The 12,059-nt window shown below is 31.0% G+C and overlaps 1 long non-coding RNA gene across 1 annotated transcript; it reads right to left on the bottom strand.

The window, feature by feature from the left end:
• Positions 1–94: 94 nt before the first annotated feature.
• LOC114278682 (uncharacterized) lies at positions 95–1,833 on the bottom strand. Its single transcript, XR_003635035.2, has 2 exons — positions 1,347–1,833; positions 95–383 (listed from the first exon to the last, which is right to left on the bottom strand). It is a non-coding gene; the product is annotated as an uncharacterized LOC114278682 (long non-coding RNA).
• Positions 1,834–12,059: the final 10,226 nt, after the last annotated feature.

Below are 12,059 nucleotides of genomic sequence, written 5' to 3'. Positions count from 1 at the left end.
CAACATGACAAATTGAAAGAATTTCACAAGTCTAAAATTGTCTATTTACAAGCCTCATTATAATCTATCACAAAACCAATTAACAGTGATTAAATTTAACTTTAAAAAGAAAAGAAAAACGAAGATCTCATTCATTAAAGTCCAGACCTAGATCTCACTTATATGAACAATTCTCTATTGTCAACAACAAAGGTCGAGGGATTAATTACATTTACTTATTTACCAAAATATACAATACTCATTATTCACTATAATATACACACATACACACATATACATATCAAATACAATAACAGAAGAAAGAAGAAAGCCCACTGGATCTCTTCTATCAGAAAAAGAATGGAGCTGGAGAGAAAGCTGGCATCACCGGAAACCCACTCCGCCTGAAAATCAAAAAATTGAAAGAATTTCCACTAATGACTTTAAATATGAGTTTAATTATACTTAGCATTATGTAATTTGAGAGAATTAAAAATTGCCAAAACATGGAGTGTGCAGGTTGTTCTTCGGTGAGATGCAACTCAAACTTTGTGAGAGTGCAACTTGCAACTCTCCATGTTTGTGTATATTTTTTTCCTTCTGTCTCACTTGTAAAGTAATTCCCCATGTAATTTCAACAAAATATCACTTCCACAATTTTATTTTTAATTGTGATAACTAACCCTTAATATTTTTTGTCAAGTTTTCTAACATAAATTTAAAATAAAATAACCAAAATGAGTTTTTAACAAAAATATGTAAATTAGGGGTAAATTACACTAACCCCTTTGAGATTTAGAGAAAACATAATAAAGTTTCACAATTTCAAGTTGATCCAAAAAAATAAGGCCTCATAGTTTTGACATTATTACATAAATTTCCTTCAGATTTTAATTTATATAATAGTTGATTCCTTTTTTTATTAATAATTTGTTAATTATATGAAGAAAAAAAATGATATTACCATCTTTTTTTACATATATTTTACATTGTTTTTTTTTTATTATTTCTACACTATCTGAATTAGTTTTAATACATTTAATCTTATTAAAAAGAGATTAATGTAATTATTATAACAAAAGTGTAAAACTTATATATATATATATATATATATTTAAACCATAGAGGTGAATGTAATTTATCTAAAAATTAAAATAAAATTTTAATAAAAATATAGAGGTCATAAGTAAATGACATTAAAAACCTATATAATTTACATATGTCAACTTCAGATGGCAATAATATTACGATTTAATTATGAGAATTGAAAGTAAATTTGGATTTAAAGTAAAGTGTAATTAGTCAATTATATAACAGCCGAGAATGAAGTATCGAAAAAGTAAAAGCAAAAGAGACGTTAAACGCACCCCAAATCGCCGCTGTAGCTCCGGACGTGAACTCTGGCGGTGGCGGTGGATCTGACCTTCCTCTTTACCAACCTTTCAGAGTCATTGAGAGTCCGGTGGTCTCTCTCCGGCGTCACGGCGTCCTCGGAGATCGAACAGAGCGAAGGCCGCCACTCCGCCGCCGACTTGGATCTCAACGCCGCCGCCCTCTCCCGCCTCCTCCAGGGTCGGGAGTCCGCCGGAGGAGGTTGCCGCGGCGGCGATGGGGGCGGAGGAGGAGACTGACGGGAGATGGATCCGTAGCAGGTCACGAGTTCCAAGAGGAACTTCATTTTAGAGAGAGAGGGAGAGGGAGAGAGAGAGAGAGTAATGGAGGAGTGTGGCATTGGTGAACCACTCGAACCTCTCTCATTATTATTGCTATTACTATGCCGAGACTAATAGAGATTTTTTGGGATGTGTTTTCTGGACTCAACTTCTTAATAGGCAGCTGCCAACTTTGCACCCACATGAAAATGAATAATATTATGGATAATGTTTGAGAGCTCGAAACTTGTCCCCCCTAATCCCCCTAATGCCCAAAACGACGTCGTTTTGGGCATTAGGGTTTTTTTTTTTTTTCTTTTTTTTCTGCCATTTTTGACCATTTCCGAGCTCAAACGCAGGGGGAAGAGGGAGAGGGAGAGAGAGAGGGAGAGGGAGGGAGAGAAGAGAGAAGAGGGAATGGAGACACACACACACATAGAGGCCCCTGCATTCCGGCCGATCGTCCGATCGTCGAGCTCTGCCGATCGTCGCAGCTCTGCCGATTTCGTCGCAGCTCTGCGATCGTCGCAGCTCCGCCCGGCCGCCGTCGCCGTCGCCTCCGCCTTTGCCTTCTTCCTCTGCCTCTGCCTTCTTCCCTTCTTCCCTTCTTCTTCTCTTCTTCTTTCTTTCTTCTTCTCTTCTTCTTCTCTTCCTTCGCGTCTGCTTCTTCTTCTCTGAAAAAAAAAAAAAAAAAATTCAAAAAACGTCGAAACGACGTCGTTTTTATTTTCGGGGGATTAGGGGGGACGCTCTTTCGAGCTACGTAACACGACTCTAATATTATATATGTATTAAGTAGTGTATTAATTAATGTATTAATTGATAATGTGATATAATTTAAAAAGATTTTGATATTTATAATTTATATAATAAGCGGAGTCAATAATAATGTTATAACTAATTTTAGTATACTTATTAGTATTTTAATTGATGCATGAACACCATCAAATAAAAATAAAATGATATCAATTCCCTCCCATTCATAAGGGCAGTTTGGGAAGTTAATTTTAGATTTTTTTGAGATAAAAATTTATAAAATGATAAAATAAACTAAAATAGTTAGGCTTGGTTTGGGATAACTTATAAAAACTAAAAAGGAAAAAAAAAATTATTAAAAAAAATCAAAAAGTTTATCATTGTGTTGGGTTTCAATTTGATAAATTCAATTTAATGAAAATTGAGCTTTTTTGTTTTTAGTGTTTTTTTTTAGTTAATATTTTTTAAATTTTAAGCATTTTTTTATAAATTTTTTAGATGCACCTTACTTAAAAATATCTAAATAGTAAAATATTTGTGAAAAAATATTTTAAAAATTTAATAAATATACAAAAATACGAAAAATGTACTGAATTTTTATTTTTTTTATATTCTTTGGTATTTAGTGTATTTTTTAAAAAAAATTCACAAATATTATACTTTTTAAGTATATTTATATTAGGTGTATCTAAAAATTAAAAAAAAAACATTACTTAAAATATTTAAAAAATTCATTGAAAACATTTAAATAAAATAAATAAATAAATAGAATTTTTTAAAAACTGTTTTCCGAAAAACGGAACCAAACAAGCTACTATTTGGGTGAAGCTTGTAGGGGAAACCTAAAAGGCAAAATTATTTTGCCCTTTGAATTCAACTACCCAAAAGTCAAAAAGTCAAAAGCCAAAAAGTCAACAAGGGTAGAATGGTCATTTTGATTTTATTACAATATTTTATTACATATCTTTTCGTAGAAAGTCAAAAAGTTATCCCAAACATACATTTTTTTTTTCTATTTTTTTAGTTAAAAAATCAAAAAGTACATTTATATAGCACATCCCAAACAACTCCTAATAAGATAAAATGTTAATCATAATTAATTTTTTTTTTTTTACAAACATCATATCGAATTACAAAAAAATCTAACAATTTTTTCAAACACAAATATTTGGGCAAACTTCAGTTTATCCCCTTATGGTTTAGGCCATTTGCGGATTATTTCCCTAACGTTCAAATATCATCACATAATTCCCAAGTGGTTAATGTGGTGATGTGCACAGTTAACACTGTTAACATCAAAAGTAAAAAGACTATTTTGTCCTTGTATGTATAACTTTTGTTTAATATTTCTTATTTAACAAGTGTGCATTTGAGAAGTGCAAGAGAGAGAAGAATCAATGATGGACATCAGAATCAATAACGAACATATTCTTTCAATTTATACTAGAAAGAACGAGCTCAAGAAAAAGAAAAAAAAAACCCACAGATCTAAGAATTTTTTTTTTCTTACTCTCTCTCTCACTGTTTTCGGTGGATTTAGATGAGAAATTTATTTTTTGATTTGTGATTTTTAATGATGTTCATTCAGATAATAGAGTCTTGGAATTTGTGGAAATGGGCTTTTGATTCTTTTTTAATTTGGTTTCTCTAATGAACCTTAAGGGATGGGGGTGAGTAAAATGTTGAATTGTATTGGGCTAATGATGCTTTTGGTGAGCATCATCATCAATGAAGCGCAATAAACGTCCAAGATGATGTCAAAGAAGATTATATACACACACATATATATATATATATATATAGCTATAGTATATACGGAAAGAAATCAAAGAATATTATAGATATACATATATATATATATATATATATAGCTACAAATTATATACATATAGCTACAGTTTTATTTTTGTACCATATTCCCAACATATATATACATATATATAGCTACAGTATATATATATATATATATTAATTTTTTATATAAATTATGTTGTTTAAATTAATTTAGGTTTTTGTTTTGAGTTTTTTGGGAGTTTTGATTTTCAGAAGTACTATAATTTGTATTCATTGTTCTTGGCCTTAAGTTGGAGGAAGAAAATGTAAAATTGAGAGGGAGATGTGTTGTGTTTTGAAAAATGAATATCTGGATATTGATGATAAAGATGAGGGTAGATTTTGGAAATTGATGATGAAGATGAAGGCATTTTAGTCATTCAATTCGGAGGAAAAATAATATTTTCATGCCCTTTTTTTTTTGGTACATCAGAAAGGGAAATACAAACAAGAAGCAAAAGAAATAGAAAAAGAAAACAAAGCAAGAGAAGGCACAGCCACCCTAGAGTCGACGATAAGCCATCCCAATCATATCTACCACCACTTGGCTTTGAACTCCAGCGGGTGGATCGTCCACCATCACCAACTGCTCCATTTGATAAGCCCTCATATTAGCAAGGAGATTAGCACATTTGTTACCTTCTCGCATAATATGACAAATAGTGCAATTACACCTATGGAACAGGTGCCGAGCATCCTCCACTATGCTGCGGAAAGAACAATTTTGGAGAGGACCTTCATTGAGCAAAGCTGCAGCCGAAGTAGAGTCTGTTTCCACTATAACTTCATGCATTCCTTTTTCAAGCACGATCGTGAGCCCTCGGTATAAACCCCACATTTCAACTTCGAGGCTCTGACAAGAGTCTAGTTGCCCAAAGAAACCACAAATCCAAACACATGCCTCATCTCTAAAGACGCCTCCAAACCCACCTTTCCCCGGATCTCCACGGGCGCATCCATCAATATTAAGTTTAATCTTCCCTGCAGGAGGAGGTAACTAATGAACCAAAATAAGAGATGGCCTGGTAAATTGTAAATTTAAATCAAAAGCTTGTTGAATCTCATTAACATAATTATAAGTAAGATAGACAGTTTTTTGCCAAGAATGTGCAATATTATCAAAAATTATCCTGTTTCTCTCTTTTCATATTTGCCAAACGGCAACCACAAATACTAGGCTCCAGTTGGAAACCACATCAGTATGGGGACAAAGATTCCTTTCAAACCAATCAAGGAAAGACCCCTGCCTATTCAGAACACAGCCATGACTGCCAACCAAATTATCCCAAACATGTTTCGAGTGTATACAACTACGAACCAGATGTTCAACATCCTCCAGGTGATGATTACATCTAGGACAACTAGCATCATTTGATAGACCTCTCATCATTCGCAAAGCATTAGTAAGAAGTTTATCATGAAAAATGAGCCATAAGAAACCTTTAAGCTTTTGGGGAATCTTAAGTTTCCAAACCCAGTCCAGAAACATAGGATTCTCCATCGGAGGAGAAGCAATTTGATAAGCTGTGGCAGCAGAAAAGTTACCACTTGGAGACCCCTTCCAAAAAGGGGTAACAGGAAAAGTAACAAATTGAGGTAAATAGATTTTGAGCACATCAGAAAAAACATCTCTGGGAAGATGAAACTCAAACATATTCACATCCCACTCCCCCAAACCATTCATGAGCTTATCCACCGTGTCCATATTAATGGAGTTATGATTCGGATATTGGGATACTAAAGAGGCTTCTCCACACCACCAATCATGCCAAATGGAGATCTTAGAACCATCACCAGCCCCCATTTGATGCCTTTTCTCAAGACATCCCTCAACTTAAGGATACCCCTCCAAGTAAGGGAGGAGTTTCTTTTTTTCATGCCCATTTGCATATTAGGCACGTGTCATGCACGACCTGTTAGAATAGATGGAAAAGCTAACTATGCACAACATCTCATTAACCACAGGGGGTTATGTGGTGATATTCGAACGTCAGGGAGATGATCCGCACATGACCCAAATCATAAAAAGGTAAAGTGAAGTTTGCCCCAAATATTTTAGTCTACTAAAATAATCAAAAATTAAAATAACTTAAAATAAAAATAATTTACTAAAATAGCCAAATTTAAATGGAAAGATATTGTTTGGCGTCACGACTCGTCCAATCTTGTTTTGATGATGTAAATGGGTTAATTTAAAATAATAAAAAAGCCATAAGTACAAATTAATGGTGAGAAACAAATTACGATGGGGATATTAAACAAAAACTAATAAATAAAATGATGAAAAATAATTATGAATTGATGGAATATATTTGAAAATAAAGTTGAGTGAAACATTCCTCCTTAATTTTGAGGGTTCGTTTGAGAAGTGAGTTGTCTTTTTAATTTTTTTGACTTTTTAGCTATTTTAGGCTGAGGTTAAAAGTCTCGTTTGGAAATGACTTTTTGACTTTTTTGATTTTTTGTGAGAGAAAGAATGTAATGATTATAGGTTGAATGTAATATTTTGTCTTATTAGGCTAAAAAGTCTATTTTATTTTTTTGTGATTAAAATAGTCCCAAACTCAACTCAATCCTTCTTCCCAAACGAAGCATAGAAAAGGTCCAATATAATAATATTTTTGCTAATTAAAATCTCTTAATAATATTATTAGATAAATTTTACCTCATCATAGATAAATTTCTCCTTGAAGAACTAAAATTTCTCTGTAAAAAAAATTCTTGAGAAAAAAGAAATTTCACTATGAGAAGGGAAATTTTTTTATAAAAAAATAAATATCTCTATAAAAATACTTAAAAATCCTAATTATTATAAAAATATTACATATCTTTTATATGCGTTCCCATCAGATGTCCTAAACCTCCTCCTTACTTATTTTAAGGGATAAATTTCTTCCTATACACCTGCATCAGCTCTCCTAAATAATCTCATAAATTAGTTTTTGTTACAGTGACTTTCCATTTGTAGGGAGTCACTGTAGTTTTCTTATATTTTTTTTCTTTTTTTGCTTTACTTTGTTTAAGGACTGCAGTACACATTTATGATTTTTATTTTTTTAAAATTTATAATTAAAAATTATATTTTAATAAAATAAAAAAAATAAAGAGTTTGTTAATAAAATAGAAAAAAAAATAAAAAGTCTGCTAAGTAATTTCTAAAATAAAAAATAAAATTTTTAATAATATTTTAAAATAAAATTTAGATAAACTGGTGTATACTCTAAAATCTCCGTATCAAAGCCTTAAACTAATAATTCTAATTTGAAAATGTCATGATTGTCCTTCCATTTCCCTTTCTCTTCTCTTTCCTACGTAAGTAACCTCTACTTGTTGGCCACACTCCCTCTCATTACCCCCAACACCTCTTCCTATCTCAGTCGCTGACCCCTGACGCCTGACCCCACCGCCTTAGATTACTTCAAATTTAAAAAATAAAATAAAATAAAATAAATCTCATTATCTTATTTAAATCGCATCATCTTATTTGACATGATTTAAAAGACTCAAAAAGTCACTATCTTATTTAAATCACATCATCTTATTTAAATCACATCACCTCTAACACATCACTTCAAACTTAACCCATATTTCGTAAAAAGTCAAAAAGTACACTTATTTAGATCCTCCCAAACTACTTCTAAATTAATTGACAAAATAACTTTTTAAGCTAATTATTTCGGCCTTGTTTGGTTTGTTTCTCAGAAAAATTTTTGGGAAAAAATCTCTACAAATAAATTTTCAAGAGTAATCAAACCAAACAAATTTTTTCAAAAAAAATCTCAAAATTTTGTTTGGTTAGAGCATCTCTAACGGTGAACTTCTTTTTTCACCAAATTTGAGTAAAAAATAACTCATTTTCTCAATTTGATATCAGTTATTCTAATGGTTCATTTTCATCAAATCTACTCCGGGGACAACCGGTTGGTCGACCGGTAAGAGAAAAAAAAATATATATATATTTTGAATTGTTTGAACCAATAAATTTGAACTGTTTGAACCTTTTAGTGGTCGACCGGTAAGGCAAATATTTTTTTTTTGATTTGTTTGAACCTATAAATTTGAACTGTTTGAACTTTTTAGTGGTCGACCGGCTGGTTGACGGTTTCTCCCTTCAACGGTGACACACAATGATTTGCTGAAATTTGTATTCTGTCCTCACTTTGATGATTTGTTTGATAAATTTTCAATTTGATACCAGTTTGGTGAAACCGTTGGAGCATGAAAAAGTATTTTTTTCACAAAATTTTAAATTTGATGCCAGGTTTGGTGAAGCGTTGGAGATGGTCTTACCTACTTTCCAAAATCACTCTTTCTCTTATACACATCAAATCAATCACTTTTTTTAAAACTCTCTCTCGAAAATAATTTTCCAAACCATTTCTGAAAAAAGGTAAACCAAACAAGTTTTCGTATTTTTTATCTCAAAAATTACTCTACAAACACAAACCAAACACACCTTTCATTTTTATTAGATTTTTAAAATTCTCCTTATTTTTTAAAATGAAAATTTAGGTTCATTTATTCCAAATTGAAAAAAAAAATTACAAAAGTCTGAAACTTATATTAAAAGAGTTGTGTTTTTTTAAAAAAAATAGATTTTAAAATTTTAAATTAAAAAAAAACACGTATTAATAACTATCATGTACTAATATACACTTCTCAAATTGTAAATAAAATAAAATTATAATACAACATAAAAAATATATGTTAGATATTAATATTTAAAAACATATAGGTATTATCATTGAAAAAAATTATCATGGTTTGGAGAAAACAAAAAATATATATATTTTTTCAAAGATCGATTCAAGGGATTCATATTTAACATGATGCTGTACCCATACAAATTTGTTAACACATCATGTACTTTAAAAAAAATTGAATCTAAACTTTGAATAGGGTGGGTTTGGACGTAAAAAGAAAAAATAAAAATTAATGTTCAAGTTGAGTATGCTTGGATCACTATAATCAAATGTTTAATTATTTTTTTGGAAGTGACAAATAATAATCCAAAGTGACAAATGCTTGAAATTTTGTTTAAACTCATTTATTTCAATTCAATTAGTAGTGTAAATAAATAAATTTTTTTGAAAGAGACAAATGACAGTCCAACAACTTGGGAGTGTTTAAAAAATATATATTAAAGGCGACAAATAAAAATCAAAACGTATATACACCACATAATAAATCAGAAAATTAAAGGGTGGTTTGGGATGATATAAGTGTATTTTTTTATGACATATGAGTTGGGTATAGATTGGATTTGAAGTGATGTGGTAGAGAGGTGATGTGACTTAAATAAGATAGTAATTTTTTGACTTTTTTTTAAAGATGCCAAACCAGGTCTAAGTAGCACTACCCCTAATCAAAGGGTGACAACTGGTTCTCATCTTGATTTATTTATTTAATTTTGCGTCTGTTTGGGTAGTGGGAATCTCTAATTTTCTTCCTGTGCAAAATGTAATGTTTACATTAATTGTATCAAAAAATATATATTCAGAGTTTTATATATAATTTATGATCAAAATGATCTTAGGGCCCTTTTTTTTTAGATACAAGATCTTAGGGTTATTAAATGAACTAAATTACTCAATCGACTTATGTTGGACTCATTAAAAACTCGTTTAAATTTAAACGTATTTTGTAGTAGGAGAAGCATTTTTTGAAATCCAAACTTGTTGTGTCAGTGTAATGTTGTATGATAAAATATAAATTTAAAATGTGATAGAGAATCAATTTTTTTGCACCATCGTGCAAGATGAAGAAATCGGCTAATTTAAAATATAAAAAAAATAATATATGTCTAACAATATTAAAATAAACAAATAATCACTTTGCTTAGTTACACTTTTTCAAAAATACTTTTTAAAAAATTTTATTTTTTTATTTTTCATTTTTTTTTGTTTTGATTGAATTTTTTTAATATTTCAAACAATTTTTTTATTTTTTAGACATACTTAACATAAATATACCTAAAAAGTAAAAAAAAAATTGAAAAAAACCTTTTAAAAAATCACTAAATATCAAAAATACCAAAAAAAATATGAGAATGCAGTATATTTTTTTTTATATTTTCATGTATTTATTAATTTTAAAAATATTTTTTTATAAATTTTTTACTTTTTAGATAGATCTAAGCAAGGTGCATCTAAAAAAGTAAAAAAAAATGATTAAAATTTTAAAAATATTCACTAAAAAAAACACGAAAATTAAAAAAATCAATTTTCAAAAAACTAAAGGAAAATTTACCAATAAATCCCATTTCACAAACTATTAAACCAATTAGTCCCAACTTTATTCTTTTGTTCGAATAAGTCCTATCAGTGGGGAAGTTTATTTCTTATTGATCCTATTTTTCATATTTAGTGTAACTGTATGGACGATTTTACCCATTATTATTTTGTTTCCATGTACTGGTGGGGCTTCACCATCACTTCACCATTTCCCACATTATAACTCTTCCCCTCTTCTGTCTGCAACCCACCCGCGCTTCTCTCTCTCTCAAATTTCGTTCCCTCCAAACCCTTCCACAGATTTAATCTAACAAAACTCCTCTCATCTCTCATTTCAGATCTCTCTCTCTCTCTCATCTCAGACCCCATCTTTCTCTGCCGCTCTCTGTCTCTCGTCTCTACGCCGCCGTGGCCGCACTCCGCCGCTTGATACCATCGGCGCAACCAGTCTCCATCTTCTCTCCTCTCTCAACCGATCGAGACCTCTCTTCTCTCCCTGTGATTGTGTGTGTGTGTGATGATGATGGCGACTCAGATCTCAGTCTCAGATCTGCAGATGCATGTGTGTGTGTGTGATGATGATGGCGACTCAGATCTCAGTCTCAGATCTGCAGATGTGTGTGTGTATGTATCTGTGTGTGTGTGTGTCTGCCCCTCGTAATGTATGTGTGTATTTGTGTGTGTGTGTGTATCTGTGTGTGTGTGTGTATCTGTGTGTGTATGTATGTATCTGTGTGTGTATGTATGTATCTGTGTGTGTCTGTGTGTGTGTATCTGTGTGTGTGTGTGTGTGTGTATGTATCTGTGTGTGTATCTCTGTGTGTGTGTGTCTCTGTGTGTGTGTGTCTGTGTATCTGTGAGCAACGGTTAGAGATGAGGGTAATTACGTCCCTCACAATTAAATGGGACTAAACGGTTTACTAGAATAAAAATGAGACTAATTGATTCATAAGTTTACATTTTGGGATTTATTGGTAAATCTCCCAAAACTTAATTCAAAAAACTCAAACTAAACACACTGAAACTCGCAATAATAAATATAAACATGATCTATTATTTGATATTTTGTGGTAGAAGAATATTAAGGCCTTATTTGGAGTATTCTAAAAGAGTAAAAAAGTCACTATTCTATTTAAGTTGCATCATCTTATTTAAGTCACATCACCTCTCTACCACATCACTTCAAATCCAATCTATATTTCACAAAAAATCAAAAAATATACTTATTTAGATCATTCCAAATCACCCGAACAAATGAGCTAGGTGACAGTACTTTTCTTTTGAACTACGCAATTCCACATTTGTAGTTTTTCATTTTTGCAACTTTTTTTTTTATTTGTATATAAAGTATATATAATGAGTAGAAGTTACAACTCAAAACTAGCCTGTATAAATAAAAACAATAAAAAAAATACCAAGCACAATAAAGGGAGATAGTACTACTTTTCATGTTCAAATTGTTTTGAAAAGGTAGTTGAAAATTGATTTTTTAATTTTGATTTTTTTTTTTTTGAAGAACGTGTAAAAAATGTGAGAGATGGTGTAACCCAAAGTAAATTAAAGCTGAAAATTAACTTTTAACCTACTTTCCAAAAGAGTTGTGATC

The sequence above is a fragment of the Camellia sinensis genome, chromosome 7 (genome assembly GCF_055761805.1).
Source record: "Camellia sinensis isolate YWXY chromosome 7, ASM5576180v1, whole genome shotgun sequence".
NCBI classification, from domain to species: domain Eukaryota; kingdom Viridiplantae; phylum Streptophyta; class Magnoliopsida; order Ericales; family Theaceae; genus Camellia; species Camellia sinensis.
Note: the sequence above shows the minus strand (reverse complement) of the source record. Positions and strands in the feature narration are given on the sequence as shown.